The sequence below is a fragment of the Balaenoptera borealis genome, assembly GCF_965194805.1.
Source record: "Balaenoptera borealis genome assembly, chromosome: 11".
In the NCBI taxonomy this organism is placed as follows: domain Eukaryota; kingdom Metazoa; phylum Chordata; class Mammalia; order Artiodactyla; family Balaenopteridae; genus Balaenoptera; species Balaenoptera borealis.
The window spans coordinates 24,046,458-24,062,167 of record NC_138868.1 but is presented as its reverse complement, the minus strand read 5'-3'; the positions used below and the strand labels follow the sequence as shown (position 1 = coordinate 24,062,167).

Below are 15,710 nucleotides of genomic sequence, written 5' to 3'. Positions count from 1 at the left end.
TCATGAAATCACACAGGCCCATAGCAGGCCATTCTAAGATGGAAATGGTACACCCCAAATGGATCCCAAGCAGGACCAGACAGCACAATAAAGGTTCATGGGCGGGAACCCCAGACTCCCGTGCTACCTGCCATGACTGCCCAGTACTGCCCAGTACCAGTCTCTCAGCTGGTACCTACGGCCAGATGGTTAGGAAGGTTCCCAAAACAACGAGCTGAAGGAGAAAAATCTCATGGTTGGTTTACAGACGGGACACCTTGGAATGTGAGTACAAGCTGAAAATGAATGGCGGGTGTCTTCCAGGCATCATGGAGTGGACTCGAATGACAGAGCTGAGGGAGAATCTTTCCAGTGGCTGGAGCTTTGAGTGGTGCACCTCGTCCTCTGCTCTGTGTGGGAGAAGAAGTGGCCAGAAGTGAGAATATATCAAGTCTCATGGACAGTAGCAAATGGCCTCGCTGGCTGATCAGGAGCCTGAAATGAAAAGGACTGAATGATTGGAAGCATGTGGATGGGCATATGGGAGTGAGCACCAAGGATGACTAGAAAATGTGATCATGGTAGACAAGAAAGCATCTACCATGGGAAAGGCATTGAGTATCCAAGTAGACAAAAATGACGTTAGCCAGTATTTGTCATGACCTGACATGATGGGCACACGAGTGTTCAAAGCAGTAGAGATAGAGGTTACATGATACGACAGCCTGGACTGCTGCTTACCAAAGCCAATCCAACTACTGCCACCTCTGAATATCCAACTTGCAGGCAACCGGGCCCAAGGCTGAGCCCCTGACATGGCACTCTTCTGATCCAGTAGGACCGGGACAGGGACCTGAGATTCTGCATTTCTAACAAGGACCCAAATGATGCCACTGATCCCCACAACGCCAGTGATGCTGGTCTATATGCACTGCAATTAGAGAAGTAAGGCTGTAAAAAAGCAGAAATTACCTCCTCTAAGGTCACAGGCTAGACTATTGATAGAGGAAAAGATCTTCCAACAGGCTCTAAAGGAGAGTCATGAAGGTTTTAGCAGTGACTACTTCCCCTTAAGCAGCAACAGCAGCAGGGAACGGCTGACCCATGAAAGCTGGCACCAAGGACTTAGCTTGACTTGACTGAGAGGGTTTTCAAACCATGTTCCCTGGGAATGAAGGGGTTACTCTCTGCTAAGCAGCTTGGAGATGAGCAGCGTGAATTGTGAATTGCGCTGCATCTGGAGGGATTTAGGACTTGTAACAAAGTCTTCTGTTCCCTCTGCACTGCTGGCTTGACCATGGGCCTTAAACTTTCAATCTTGAGTTTCTATGAACAGCAACAGAGCTGTCATCAGGGAAAGCATGCTATTCTCCAAAGGACTTAGAGGGTGGGAGGGATCTGGCGGGGGCCCCCCATTAATCCAAGTCGGCGCATGCCTCTCTTGGGCTCTGCAAACCTGCTTTACCCCCTTCTCCTTCACAGTGGGGCTCCCAGCCATAAGTCAGGCTGGACCAGAGCTGCACTGACACCGGGATCCTCGTGAATGTCCCTCTGGTGGATTGGGCCCGTTTATCTGTGATTTGGCTCCGGACCCTTTTTTTCCTATCATATGTCATTGGAAAATTGATCTCCTTTAAGATTTGTGTTTCCAATTGTGTTTCTGGGCAGGTGACCAGTGGAATGCAGCCAGGGAAGTGTAGACAGTTAATGAAATCTAACAGGGTGCACACTTTCGGTGACCTGTCATGCCTCCATCAAGCCTGTCTCTCATATTTCCTCCACTGAGCTCTCCCTCCTGGGTACAGCCAGGGTCTGTTCTCCATCACCACAGCAAGAGCCTCAGGGAAACACAGGTGTCTGCAGTCATTAGAAATTCAAATCCACCTGCTGCACCATGTGCAAGAAGAAGGGCAACTCGGGGTCAGGGAGGATGTGATGGGTGAAGGGTGGCTGTCTGGCCATGAGTCCAGAGGGACCCATAAATCATGCCAGTTTCCAGAGTCAAGGAGCTCTAATGGGAGTCAGGTGAGAGGCCCACCTGCGGCCAGACGACTGGATGCTTTTAAACAGTGGCCCCAGAAGGTCTTGAAAGTGGGTGTCTGTCATTCCTTACACCCTGGAAGCAATTTATGGCCCATGTCTGCTCTTTCTCTGTGTGTCTCAGTACATCTCCCCCTCCTCTGCTCTCCGCCTCTCTCTGCTCTCATTCTCTATTCCCTCTTTCTTTTGTTTTCCTCTCTCCTCTCCTCTCCCTCTCTCTTTTCAGTGAAGCAAGGCTCAAGAACCCAAGCATGAGGTCAGGCTAGGACACCACTTAAGTAGGGCAATGGGATTTTCCAGCACATGACTGATGCACAGCGGACCACTTGAAACCTGCTTGGTGGGAGCATGGGAAACGGGCTCAGGGCCCAGTTAAAACGAGAAGTGGCCCATTTTTTGTCATGATCCTTCGTTTCCACCCGTTCCCCATTTTAGCATCTGCTCACCTCTCTTGCATCTCCGTGGACCTCCCCTCCCAGGCCTCACCCAGGCCTGCCATCTCTGCTGTTCCCTTCTCCAACTCCTCCCATGCTTACTCATGGGGTCCAACTCTCCCAATAAAGCATCTTTGCTAAGCACAAGCCTTCAAACCAAAGGAATGACCTTGAAGGAGGGCATTTCTGAGTCCAGGGTGTGCCATCAGGGGAGATATTTTGGGCATGCTGGCGTTCTTCTGTCCCTCCAGCCACACGACATGGAACCACCCAACCTAAGGCCTGCATGTCTCTTAGCATCAATCCACCCCCAAGTCTCAGTGGTCTTAGGGAACTATCAGTGATCTACCTAGTTCCTCCAAACTCCTTTAGGTACCAAGAGACAGCAAGGCTAGAACTCAGATCTCCGGCTTAACTGTCTGCCCTTGGAAAGCTTGCCTTTCTCTCTGGGTTCTGCTTCCTTCTCAGTAAAGTGAAGGGTTGGAGTATATGACCTAAGGTCTCTCTTAGCCTCTAACTTCAGTGGTTTATTCTATACAGATCAGGGTTTCTCAGCCTCTCTGGTGGATGGCTAGATAAAGCTCACTGTTAACAGCCATTCCCACACATCACTGGCTCTTTCTTCCGTTAAGATCTTAGAGCTCATCAGCCCCCATGAGATCTCAGCCTCTTGTGTCCTGGTGTCCCCTGGGGGTGTCTCCCTGGTGATCACAAACCACATCCAGTTGCAGCCACTGGGTTTTTCTCTTCCCCACCTATGCCGCCTGCATCTAGAGCCCCCTGAGAGCTCACCATGTGGCCTCTGAACGCTGCTGACGCTAGTTCAATGCCAATGTCCACACAAAGGTGCTACCTGCCACTACTCCCAAGCTGCTGTGCTTCCAAGTTCAGTCCACTCCGAAGAGAGGCTATGACCCCCCTCCCCACTCAGAGTCACACAGGGTCGCCCAGACCTCCAAAAGGCTCTGCTTGTGCCCTCGAGGGTCACGGAGTCTGTTGTAGAATACAAACAGTTCCTCTTTCTTTCCCTTAGGAGCCTCCTTTCCACAGGAGTAAGACACAGGCCATGTCTGACTTCATCCCCCTTCCTTCCCAGGGAGGGGTGGGAAAGCCTTCCTGCAAATCACCTCCAAGTGGTCCTCCCACCACTTCTACAGACATATTTGAATTCCATTTTAGGCTCAGCTCAGACATCCCTACTTCCCCCGCCAGCACGCGCGTGCACACACACACATGCATATATGATTCTGTAATTTCCATTTACATCATCCTAGCGAATAAATCAAAGGAGTGAGTGTGTGTGTGTGTGTGTGTGAGTTGAGTGAAAAAAAAGCAGGAGACTAAGAGCTCTGCTCCAAGTGGCTCATCCAGTATGCCAAACCACAGTACTCGGGAAAAATAGAGAATTCTTTTCTCCAACTCTTCCCTGCAATGGATTCTAGCAGCAGGGCTTGATCTCCAAAGAAAACCTGTAACAAACAGCGTTGCTGGTAACTTTTAAAACTCTGTACTTCCTGACAAATAGGAATCAAATTGATAAGGGAATAAAATAACATACTTTAATGAAAGTGCTTTCTTGTGGTTAATGTAGGGGGCCTGGAAGCAAAAATATAGGCTAGATGCTTAGTCTGGAAAATCAGCATGATTCTATTTTTAGAACTAATGAAAAGAGCCTTGTATAAGGACAAGGTACAATAATGGTCATTTTTCTCCCCCTAGGAATAGGGATTAAAAAGTGGTTATGAAGAGTATGAACCCAGCATTCTGAGTGAAGAAACCTGGAATCTGGGTCTGACTTTATGATCTGTGCTCCCTGCTGGTGACCCAGAGAGCACAAGTCAGACCATACATTCCTGTAAGTATTAATTAATGATTAATCAATTAATCGGTGACTCAGTTATTAGCAATATAGTGCACGGGACCAGAAGACCAGACCTAGTCTAGGGGATCAGGGACGGCTTCCTGGGGGATGTGTTGTTGGAGCTGAGCTTTAAAGGATGAAGAGGTAGTGATGACACAGAGTAATACATTAACATTCCAGGTGAGGGAACAACACTTGCAAAGGCAGACTGGGATGGAGCATGTTACATGCAAGGAACTGAAAAAAGACCAGTGTGAAATGGAGCCCAGAGAGCAACAAGGAGTGGAGGCTGGTGAGGCAAGCTGGTCCCTGTGGACCATGTTAAGGGCTTTTGTCCTTAAGGCTTATACAGTAGCCAGTCTTAAGTGGTAGCCAGTTTCCAAGACGGTGCCCAATGACCTCCACCTGCTGGCAGGTGCGCCCTTGTGTAGTCCAATGACAATCTCATCCTTCCATGCTTCTGAAATGTATGAAAAAAGTTGGTTTGGTCTAGAAATAAGTGCTACAAAAGGCAAAGCAGAAATGACTTGTTCTTCTGTCATCACTTTGATTACTCCCCACGCCATCCCCATCAGCATCCTCTACAAAATCATCTCAGCCAGATAATTCTGTTAAAATGGCCTTATCCACCTTCGGGGCACAAATTTTGAATTTCCAACCCGCGGACCTAGAAGTCTGGGGGCGAGGGCCATAAATGCTGGTGGGATTTGGTGTTGCTGGTGAGGCCAAACGGCAGCCACACGAGTGCCTTCTACATCATTCATTTCCTGACACAGCCCTGAAAACACAGCCCCTGAAAGTCTCTCCAGACTCAGTGGAATTTGAGGCCTTTGTTCCCATGTATGGAAACACATCAACCTGCCGATTCTGGTAACAGGGTCTACGATGATATTCTTGGCTTTCACCACTGGTTTTAGCACAAGCACCACTGAGGGCTTCTTTATTTTTTAGTTTTTAAATCTCATTTTTCAGAGCAGATAAATCAACTGTAAAAGTATGTTATAAAAACTGATTTGGCAAGCAAGGTCTCCTGGAGAGGGCAGAAGTTGCTTTATTTTCCATTATCTCAGTGTTAAACAAATAGATTTATCCTTTTAAGATGTTCTTGTAAGGTCATCAGGATCACAGTGATTTAAAGCATGGCCCTTGGCCGACTCAAGTCCAGAGCATGATCTAATCAGGCCTGGAATTTCAAAGAAGAAAAGAGAAAAAAAAAAACAAAACTGGCCAAGAAATGAGGGTTTCAAAGTTATCTCAGTACAAGGAAGTTTTCCCTTTCCGCTGAAGCCTCCTGGGACTCCTCGGAAGGCAGCCTGGTTCTCAGCATCTTTTAAAGATTCTTTTGTTCTGTTAACAGCAAGTGAGGTTAAGTCTGGACAGACCTGGCCTGTTTCTTCATCCCTCTGCCGACAGGCTCAGACCTTTCTTGCTGGATAGCTTTGCTCTGGAATGTTAGTAGCTGAGTGACCTTGCACAAAGCATTTAACTCATCTGAGCCCCTGTTTCCTCATCTGTATGGCTGCAATCAGAACCCATACTGAGACATGATTGTTTTTGTGACAAATAAGAGGTAACTGACGTAAAGTGATTAGCACATTGCCAGGCACATCCCATCTGAGTCATGTAATAGAAAAGTAGCATAGTGATTGAGGGTGTTGGTGCCGGAGTTGGAGATGCCACATTTGCTAGCACAGCTTGCTAGCTATGGGCAAATTACTTAATCTCTCCGACCTACAGTTTTCTCATATGCAAAAGGAAATAACAGTGTATATCCACTGAATTGTTATGAGGATGCAATAAGATAATGCTTTGAATAGTCCCTAGAACATAATGCATAGCAAGTAAATGGTAGCTATTACTACTATCACTTTGAAAATAATGACAATGTCAATCAGAGCTACTCTTACTAATATTACCTTATTATTTAGGGTTTTTTGATTATTAAGCAAAGCAAATCATCTCTGGCTAACTTAAAAAAAAAAAAAGAAAATATATTGAGTAGCTCTGAGATAGTTGACAGAATCAAAGGATAAATTGAATGGCCAAGCTTTGGAAGGAACTAGGAAACAAGAGACAGAAGAGCCCCCAGGTAAGTCACAGGAATCATTGGATGGTATCTTCAACGTGTTGCTGTAAGGATGAAACAGCTCCACCATCTTTGAGTCACCTTCCAAAGGAAGGTGTACACTTTGACATCCCAACGAAGACCAAAGCCGATGGGGAAGGGTAATTATCCAAAGGATAATCTAGATATTTCCAAAATCAGGGGGCTGGGATACTGGGCAAGCAGAAATAAATGACACCAACTACAGTTATGACCACTACTACTACTAATATTAATATTTAGAATAATAATAGTTGCAGTAGTTGTTGCTAATACTATTAGTCATTGAAGAAAGGGCAAAACCAATCAAAATGACAGTGTCAGTGAATATCTAGACTTGAATTTCATGGATACTATGATTCCTAGATAATCAGACTAGCAATTAGACTTGCACCATTTTTATTCCTCTTCTGAAAAAATCCAGTTTTTTTTCAAAATGCCTTTATCTTTTGGAAAAATTATAATTTTCCAATGATAAAATGAGAACCATCATTTCTTGCCTGCTTATTTAAATGTCGTGTGCTAAGCACTTGACATATTTTATCTCATTAACTGTTTTGCCAGGTTGGCTCAGTAAAAGCGATTAACCATTATTAAATAAAGTTTTATGAAAATGATAAAAATTAATGCTGACGTCATAATAATTTTATAAGTAAAAATTATTATATGTCAGCATTAATTTTTTATAATTGTTAATAATTCATACCAAGCTATGATAGTTTTAAATTTTGCAATAAAGCTTTTTACACAGTGAATTGGTCATTCAGTTTCCAAGACACACAATTAAATTCATGTAGCTACTCGCCCTGGATCATGCTACATTGAGTTGCCTGTGTGAGAAGCAGTTTCATCACCAGTCAATGCTTGCGATTTGAAAGATCTGCTCCCGTGATGTATTTGTGGTAAAGGAGAAGAAACAAATGCTCATTGGAACAGTAAATGTTTATTGAATTATGAAGTGAGTCAGTGCATAGGACATCCAGGTTCTGTCATGGCATTGAAAAATTCTTTGGGATAATATATTGCTTCTTAAAATAGCTTGACTTTCAGAAATTGAACTGCTGTTGGACTCTTTAGCTTAATCCATTAAGGGCTCAGATTTGAAAGCATTGTTTGTTTTCCATCTTAATGAAGGTCTCTATGGAAAGGCAATATCCTTTGAGTTAGAATTCTATCACAACCACTGTGAAGGCGTGGGCTTCTCCCATCAGCTGTCACTTGGATCTCTGAGCACCTCTTCGGAACTCAGTTTCAGCTGTTCCAGAGCACCTCTCCCAATCTCTGAGTCTCAAATGTCTTGAGAGAGACACATCCCTCTTCTCATTATGAACAGCGTGGTGCAAGCTACTTTTCCTGGAGTGGTGCTGAGTTTGCACTGACCTTTCCCTCTTCCACTGACATTTCTGCTGTGCCCAGCAAAACACATCTGTGACAATGGGAGTAAGGAGACAGAGTTCTTTGCCGAGCTAACTGTGCCTGGGAGGACTCACTCTTGCCCCTGCCATGCTATGTATCATTACCCCCCTTCATCACATAAGATAGAATGGGCGGGGACTCTGAGAGCCCACCCATAGGAAAAGACCACACAGGCTACATCTAGAGACCAATGAAACACATTTGGCAGGAAAGCGATGGAAAGTCTTATTTTATAATGGCGTTGAAACCACTTATTAAAGGAAAATTTTACAGAAGAATCCTCTCTCCATCCTCCTTGGGGATGCATGCTTGGTACTGAGGGACCTCCAGTGGCCTCAAATCCTGTCTAAAAGCCTTAGGGCACAGGGAGTGGAAATGGGGGTGAGGACCTTGGAGGCAAACTTATTCTATTTAATCATTTTGCAAAAATTTTAACCCTGTGCCTTTCTCCCTCATATAGTACATCTTCTCTCACAGTTGAGTCTTAAAAATCTGGTCATCCAACTCACGCTAAAGTAGCTGGGCATGAGAAAAAAAAGTTGTACCAGGCAATGCAAATGCTCGGCTCGGCAGGTTTACAACCATCTTAAGAGATAGGTGCTATTAACCTCCCTGTCCAGAGGAGGGAATAGATGAGGCTCAGAGAGGCTATGCTTTGCCCAAGGTAAGCCCAGCACAAAAAAAAAAAAAAAAAGCCAGAGCCTACAATCCACCTAAGTGTCATCTTATCTCTGAAATGTGATGCTTAGACTGCTGTGGTTCTCCATCTTGCCTACATATTAGAATTAGCCAGGCAGCTTTGAAAGCTACGGATACTTGGATTCTTGCTGTGACAATTAAATCAGAATCTCTGAGGAACCAGGCAATTTTTTTTTAAGTCCAAAGAAGGTGATTCTATTCTGCAGTCTGGGTTGAGAGCCATGAGACAGGGTACCACGTTACTAACAGAAGGGACCAGAATCAGTTTCTCTTTCCATCTTCGAAATCCATAGCAAGAACTTCCGGCAGCCAGAGCTCCTTCACTGCCCCTCGGCACGGTCCCAGGCCAGAGTGAAGCTGCTTCCTCTGCCAGAGCTGGAAACGAGACTAAACTCTCCCACCAAGAAGCCAACAGATTTATCTCTGTGTCTGCCCCGGGGAGGTCAAGAGAAAATCAGAGGAGAGTCAGAAGGGAAACTAAAGGGCATAGGAAGAAATACGCATGATCGGTCTGGAGGCCGTGGGGATGTTGGAAGGAAAGATTAGCTGCTGGGGGAAAGGACTGATTCTTGGAAGGGAAACGGATGGGGAAGGTTTGGAGCACAGCACTGGCCTGGGAGCCCGGAGAACTATGGGCTCTCACTGGCCTCCAAGATCATAGAGATTCCAAAGATTCCAGAGGTGACTACTCTGGGGTGGGAGGAGGAAGGCTTTTCTCCTGAGGAGCACAGTTAGACTTGGATTTTTAGGTTTCCTTAAATAATCCCACATCTGAACAGCCTTCTAACAAATCTCCCCGCGTGCAGTCTCTGCCCCACCCCCGCTGTCTTCTGCATCAGGCAAAAGTGGTCTTTCTCAACTTCAGAGCAGGTTAATCCCTGTTCAAATTCCTTCCAGGCCTCCTGTGGCCCCCAGAATAAAGTCCAAAAGCATGAATGTAGCCAAACAGACAAACCAACACTGTGGGGTCTTTTGTTTCCCAATCTTTCTGTTCCTCAAACAAGCTGGCTTTGACTTGCTCTGGATCTTTGCGCAGACTGTGCCTTCCACCTGGAACTCTCTTCCCATTCTGCTTTTTACTCATCCTTCAGGACTCAGGTTAGATATCACTTCCTCCAGGAAGTCTTCTCTGATTCCCCCCAGTGTTGCAGTGCCTATTTTAGCTCTTATTATGCTGGATTATAAATGCTTATTTATTAGTCTGCCTCTCTTTAGATGTAAACTTCCTCGAAGTAGGAATGGTTACGACAATATTTCCAGCACGTAACACAGTTTGGGGGGGGCAGCGGGGAAGGGGGCAGGGAGTCCCCAGCTTCAGAGGGAAGGATACCTACAGAGTAACTTGAGAATAGCCCATCCAAATACACATCTCCTTCACTGGCAGAAAAATCCCCAGTGCTTTAGAACAACATTCTTTTCCCCCCAGCTTCACCAAGATATAATTGACAAAATTGTAAGATATTTAAAGTATACAACGTGATGATTTGATACACGTATACATTGTCAAAGGATTCCTGCCATAGAGTTAATTAGCACACCCAGCACCTCACGTATTTATCTTTTGTGTGTGTGAGAGAAAACATCTAAGTTCGATTCCCTTAGCACTTTTCAATCATACAATACAGTGTTATCAACTCTAGTCACCACCTTATACATTAGATCCTCAGACCTTATTCATCTTGTCCTCAGACCTTATTCATCTTGTAACTGAAAGTTTGTACCCTTTAACCAACCCCTCCCTATTGCCCCCACCCCCAGCCCCTCTCTACCCTCTATTTCTATGAGTTTGGCAATTTTTTTTTTTTAAGATTCCAAATATCAGTGATACTATGAGTTATTTGTCTTTCCTTGTCTGGCTTATTTCACTTAGCTTAATGCCCTCCAGGTTCATCCATGTTGCTGCAAATGACAGAATTTCCTCCTCTTTAAAGGCTGAATAGTAAATATTCATATATATATATATATATATATGAATACCACATTTATATACACTTTACTTTCTTATTTATATATCTCAAATTTTCTTTATCCATTCAGCCATCAACGGACACTTAGGTTGTTTCCATATCCTGGCTATTGTGAATAATGCTCCTATGAACATGGGAGGGGGGCAGATACCTCTTTGAGATAATGATTTTGTAGAACATTCTAAAATCAGAGGTCCTGATTTGACTCTGGGGCATGGGTGTATCTTCAGGGAGATCATAAACTCAGTCTCCAAAGGACTAGAAAAGTCACAGACGAATAAGGGAGGAGATGAGGGCACCAAAGCTCTGAGAGGTTGACTCGTAAGTGCCCAGCCGGAGGGCAAGCCCAGTCTGGCTTTCTCCAGGGGCCTCATCTTCACCTCACTACCCAACACTGAGCCACTGGCAGGATCTCTTGGCCCTCGGCTGAGCATGTGCTACTCTGTACCTGCAGGTATATCTACTAATCCCTCATGCAGAAGAAGCAGTGTGTGCCCTGAAACCTGAAGCCTATTCCAGGAGCTCATAACAGCCTTCAAGCACTCACATTCCACAGCCCTAAGCTCACCAGACGGTGGTTTCAGTCTGCCTGGAACTTTGTCTCCTCTGGAGTTCTGATGGGGGACCACATCCATCACTCACCAGGGAGGCAGCTACATCAAAGCATGAGGATCATCCCAGCAGTAGTTGTCAAACTTGGCAGGTTCTGCCCAGTGATTCCTGAATCTCTTTTCCTTTCCTACATGGGACCCCACTCGATCACTCTGCTTTATATTTAGCCAGTCTCTGGATTTGAAGCCAAAGAACTCCCATTTGAACATTGGATCTGCGCCTTGAGACCATGTCACCTTGAAATGTCACAACTCTGAACCTCAGTCTCTTCATCTGTCCAGCAGAATTGTATTTGCCCCGTAGGACTGTTGTGGAGAGGAAGATTCAGGGGCATGGCACAGGGGAAACAAGCAGCATGTTCCCAGGGGTACGGCATACAGTTGGGCAGTTTGTGTACTGCACACAGGTGCCCAGGGTAGGGGACAAGCAGAGGCCAGAATCCAGCCCGGCTTCTACTCACCAAGCCATGTGCCCACTGCTGAATCCACCCAGGGAGCATCTTTCAGTAATTTACACAAATGTCCCTTAAACATGGCCCTGGCAGGGCCTGGCACATGTGAGGTCTCAGTAAACACTAATTGAATCTTAAATTCTTTGTTATCTGCACACAGAGAAAATAAAAGCTATTGATGCTGAAATAGTAATAATCTAAGCACACTTCCCCAGGGGTGGTGATACAGCAGGGTGGTTAAAAATAGAAGCTTTGGAGTTAGACCACAGTTTAAGCCTCAATTCTGCCACTAACTACGCTGAATGATAAGCAAGATGCAAAACCTCTCTGAGTTTCAGTTTTATCATCTGTAAAAGGGGAACAATTTGGGAGGATTAATGGTGACTATCGTAATTACTATCTCCTGAATGAATACCTCATGTTTCAAGTGTTCTGGGACCGAGCTTTATGGGGAAGGAGACCCCAAATCACCAGAGGTAATTAAACATTCATTCTTGTAATTGCTATTTATTAAAGTCCTAATGTGTTCTAGGCTCTGGAAGGTTTATACCATCTACTGAGAATTTTCTGCTTGCCAGATTATGTGCTAAGCACTTCACACACATAATCTCATCTATACCAACCACCCTAAGAGGTAGAGACTATGATTATCTACTCGAAGGGAACTTACACACTAAGAAAGCAATGAATTTGTGATTGAAACCATTCAAGTAAACACTAAACAAAGTCAGATTGCATTTCAGAAGAAGACAAGTATGAGGAAATACTTTGAGCATGGGGATGGCTGGGAACTAGAGTTAGTTGTCGGAGGCAACCTAGATATCCATCTCTAGAGAGTTTGGTATAATATATAACGAAATCTTACACAGCAGTCAGAAACCATAATTTACATCTAGGAATAAGGCTGGATCTCAAAAACCATGTTCAGTGCCAACAGTAAGAAACAGGGTGAGATTTAGAACACAACAGAATAGGACAGTAAGAGCCAAATTGTAGGGCAAACACTGTGGGGCTTTACTTATCAAAGAGTAAAAGATCCTTTTAATGTGCTGTTGGATTCTGTTTGCTAGTATTTTGTTGAGGATTTTTGCATCTATGTTCATCAGTGATATTGGCCTGTAGTTTTTCTTTCTTTGTGACATCTTTGTCTGGCCAAAGGAATAAGAGGGCAAGTGATGTATGCCACTTCCAAACCTGGTCTGTAAAACATCCTGTGAAATCCTCTGCTCTCTCCTTCCCCATCTGCCAGCTGAATGGAGAAGACTTCAAGAATCTAGAGGGGAGCAGAGCCACAAAGCAGAAGGATCCTGGAACCGTGAGTCACTTTGAAAAGAGCCGAACAGGAACACCCATGTTGGAGTGTTGCAAGAATGAAAAATAGGGCTTCCCTGGTGGCACAGTGGTTAAGAATCCGCCTGCCAACGCAGGGGACACAGGTTCGAGCCCTGGTCCGGGAAGATCCCCCATGCTGCGGAGCAACTAAGCCCGTGTGCCACAACTACTGAGCCTGCACTCTAGAGCCCGTGAGCCACAACTACTGAGCCCGTGTGCTGCAACTACTGAAGTCCGTGCACCTAGAGCCTGGGCTCCGCAACAAGAGGAGCCACCGCGATAAGAAGCCCGCGCACCGCAACGAAGAGCAGCCCCCACTCACTGCAACTAGAGAAACCCCGTGTGCAGCAACAAAGACCCAACACAGACAAAAATAAATAAATTAAATAAATAAATCTTAAAAAAAAGAATGAAAAATAAACTTTTTATTGAATGAAGCTACAGAAATTTGAGGATAATTTGTTATAGCAAATTTGTTGACTAATATGTAATTCATTACTCTATTTTCTGGAGATACTAACTTAAGTCAACAGAATAATCCTTTGGTCTCAATAATCTATTTATGATTAAAGCATCTTAAGGATAACAGATAGAGAAAAAATATTTGCCACATATTTTATAGTGAAGCAGTTATGACTAAAAACACAGAGTTCTAAACATTAAAAAGTCATCAAAAGATACAAACATGATTCACAGAATTACAAGTGGCTAGTAAATGTATGAAAAGGTGTTCAACCTCATTAGTGATCTGGGAAAAGCAAATTAAAATAGCAAAGAGATAGAATTTGTCACTGATTAGATTAGCTTGACAATATTCAATGTAGGCAAGGGTTTAGGGAAAGACACTTTAGTAAGAGTATAAATTGCTAAAGTTTTTTTGAAGGGTAATCTGGCTCCACCTATTAAACAAAATGTGCTTCCTAACAAAATGTAAAATCTGTGGACCCTTTGGATTAGCAATCACACTTCTAAGAATATTTACATAAGGGCACAAGGATATATGTTAAAGGATTATTCATTGCAGCCTTCCTTGTCGTATCAAAAACCCACCTAAATAACTATCAGTATGAGAATGGTTAAATAAATTATGGTACAGCCACATGTACCATATGAAATGTTATGTAGCTATTAAAGAAATATATAAACAGTCATCCAAATGAAAAAGGCAAGTTGAGGGCTTAGTAAATAATTAAAAAATGAGTAGATGTGTATGTGTAGCAGATTACTAGGTGGGAGTTTTCCCATTGCCTTTGAATTCTGCTAAAGCCCAAAGCTGAACACAACTGGGTGATGAGTACACACACATCCTAAAGAGAAGTTCTAGACACATCCACGCGGGTCTTGCCAGGAGGTACCCAGAGAGGCCCTTCACTCTGGATCCTGCTCACCCACCTCCAGGTCATATAAGAAAAGGTTGAGATCCAGTAGAGAAAATCGTCTGAAGGGAATCCACAGGAGTAGAAAGCACAGTCATGTTTGTCCTCCCTCCCCCTTCAGACTGAGGGAGATGCTCCCCAAGAGAACCACTCACGGAGTCTGAGTTTGTCTGCCAGGAGGATCAGCTACATCCCATCCTTCAGCTTAATGTGTCCTGGGAACAACTCACAAGCTCACCACCAGGTGCTGCCGCCTAAAGTAGAGGGCAAAAGGTTCTGAAAGAACCTGAAAGGTAGCCCTCCGAGTTTGGGGGGTATGGACAGGGAGAGAGAAATGCCTGCCTCTAGCCTGAAGAAGCGGAAAGGTGGGAGGCTGGACGAAGCTCCCTGGGATACTGGAGAGAGGAGAGAGGACAGCAGCGGAACCTGCCTGTACTTCCAAGGTTGAGCACGTCATGGAGGCATGAGTTTCCCTGCGGGCTGAATCATGACCACCCCTAATATTTCCAGGGCCCAGACCAAGAGTACAAAGGAAGGCTCACATACCCTATGTTTAAATATTTTTAAAGCATGAATCAAGCTAAATAAAACATATTCTATCATCCTACCTTGACAGATATATTTCCATAATAACCAGGGAAGCTGGATAGGGTAGGGTGCAAGTTTGGGGAGCTATAAATTCATCAAATGGTATAAAAGAGATTGATTTCCCTGTGCGTAAGGGTCATGGGGGTCTCTGAAGAGCCAGCGTTTGGGCATCTGCATTACAGACTACAACAATGTCAGTCAAATAAGACTGTGCCTTTTTTTTCCTAATTCCCTCTTCCCCACACTGGAGGAGACAAAGGCCACAAAGGACATCATGGTGCAAGAAGTTGGAAAGAATGGATCATATCACAGCCACGCCTCCTTCCCCATCAAGTCAGCACTTAGCTGGAGTCAGGTGTCCTGGTAGGGTGGTGGGGAAAGAAACTTTGAATTAGATGAGCAATTAAAGTTTTAATTTATACTGGGCTGGACTTCTGAATACTTGCTAGTGGTTGGAAAGCTATGAGACCATCTGAGATGCCAAGAAGGGAAATCATTAGAGTATGTTTGAAGCAAGAAATGGAGGGGAGGATTACACTAATTGCTGAATGCACCCTACCGAGTCTCACCCACTTACTAACAAACAACCCAAAAAAACTAAACCAGTTAGTAATACATTTGTATGTATACAGAAATTTTATAACAATTCCTTGCATAGTGGTTACCACAGAAGAGAAAGAATGAGAAGGGGGAGGAGGGATTTTGACTTTTCAATTCATACATTCTGAGCTCCTTTTGTTTAAAAGATTTTCTAGGAAGACATATGAGTTTTGAATGACGTATAACATCCTCCATTTGCCCAATAAGGCACTTAGCAAATTTCTTCAACCCAGGGGGAAAAAAAAATCAAG

The 15,710-nt window shown here is 44.3% G+C and overlaps 1 protein-coding gene across 3 annotated transcripts in view; it reads right to left on the bottom strand.

Moving 5' to 3' along the window:
- PAMR1 (peptidase domain containing associated with muscle regeneration 1) overlaps positions 1-15,710 on the bottom strand; it is a 164,715-nt gene that overhangs the window by 84,180 nt on the left and 64,825 nt on the right. The gene's annotated exons all lie outside the window — the stretch shown is intronic.